Below are 1,530 nucleotides of genomic sequence, written 5' to 3'. Positions count from 1 at the left end.
ATGTCCTAGACCAGTTTTACTTTCAAGAATTCCAAAATTTTGCACCAAAACATATTGCTTCCAAAATATAAAACATATTGTTTTTTTTTGCATGGTGGACAAACAAGCCAGGACAGACAAGATAGTTAATATTGTAATATGTCTTAAATCATAGCAACCCAACCAATAAACCAACTAAAAGTGGGGAACCACAATTCTCTGAATTTGTTTGTTTCACATTACACTAAAAAATCAAATGAGAAAAAAAACCCTGCTATTTTCATTACTTTTATTTTACAATTTATAATATTATAATTCTACAAGTCCTTTCCCATTCTGTCACCAACTAAATCATCCTTTGACCATATTGATTCTCCGAGCCTATAAAATCTTCTGTGTTTAAAATCCTGGTAAACAAAATTCTTATACTTTCCTTCAGTTAGATCATCCTTAAATCGACGACTTTTCCCAACAATTTGAAACTGCCTATGTCTTTTTTTACTTGTACACTCAACAAATAGTTGACCATGTCTGGTAACAAAATAGCAATGTCTGCATCTTAACTTTGGAACACCTCTTGGTTGATATGCTCGTGTTTGCTCTAGTTTAATGATGGATGGCATTAATAAATGTTGTGTGGAGGTAAACTGTGTTATATAGGAACTGATAGAACATTTCTGGTACACCGTGGAGAAGCTTCTACTAATGCTGCTGGTTTGTAGCAAGGGGGGAAGAAGGACTCTGGTTGCTCTCAAGAAAGAGGATAAGGAATTCATCATAACTGTTCACTTGTACTTCAAGGCTACAAAAGAAAATACATTCTAATATTCAAAATTTAAAAAAAAAATTCCTTTTCACCATCAATGAAAACTACCATTATTCGCTGTTGCTTTCTGAATTTGCACATCTGAAGGAGACATTAACTAGGACCATGAGACATTAGAGATGAATATAGAACAAATAGTTATAGAGCGTTGGTCATGTTGGAAGGTTGGCGAGTATGTAGATAAGTCCGAATTTCCTCTAATGAAACTATTTTATTACACAAAGTATAACGAGGCGTTGAAACGCATTAACAACTAGGAACATATTTCTTTTTGTATAATAAACTTTTTAACGTGTACCTCAAGAGTCTGATTCATTGTCAATAATACCTGAATTAACAAAACATAATGGTCATAAATTCACGCATATGCAGGTCACTCACTGGTTCCGGAAAACACAAATTGAAATCGGTTTGGCTTTTACTAAATACTAATAGTACGTACGAAAAATGATTCGGATTTGATGTCTGTGTTATAATCCAATGATACATGTAAATGTGAAAGTACGTTCAAGTTTTTCACAGATAAATATTAAAGGGGGTGCTGGTCGCTAAGAGATTATCTACATAATATTCTTTGCTTTGAAGTCACTGAACATAAATGGGGGAAGGGGGGGGGTGATAAGTATCTAGCGTAAAAGCCTAAGAAAAAAGAAATTGACAATCCCCCCCCCCCAAAAAAAGAAGATTATTCATTACTTGCAAATGCACTGAAAGAAAACATGTAT

At 33.8% G+C, this 1,530-nt stretch overlaps 1 long non-coding RNA gene across 1 annotated transcript; it reads right to left on the bottom strand.

Moving 5' to 3' along the window:
* Positions 1-253: 253 nt before the first annotated feature.
* LOC133205821 (uncharacterized) lies at positions 254-1,197 on the bottom strand. Its single transcript, XR_009723666.1, has 2 exons — positions 1,134-1,197; positions 254-781 (listed from the first exon to the last, which is right to left on the bottom strand). It is a non-coding gene; the product is annotated as an uncharacterized LOC133205821 (long non-coding RNA).
* Between the last annotated feature and the right edge of the window lie 333 nt (positions 1,198-1,530).

The sequence above is a fragment of the Saccostrea echinata genome, unplaced genomic scaffold (assembly GCF_033153115.1).
Source record: "Saccostrea echinata isolate AGI-Se365-2 ecotype Australia unplaced genomic scaffold, CSIRO_AGI_Sech_v1 ptg000054l, whole genome shotgun sequence".
NCBI classification, from domain to species: Eukaryota; Metazoa; Mollusca; class Bivalvia; order Ostreida; family Ostreidae; genus Saccostrea; species Saccostrea echinata.
The sequence above is the reverse complement of the archived record's forward strand: the minus strand, read 5'-3'. Positions and strand labels throughout refer to the sequence as shown.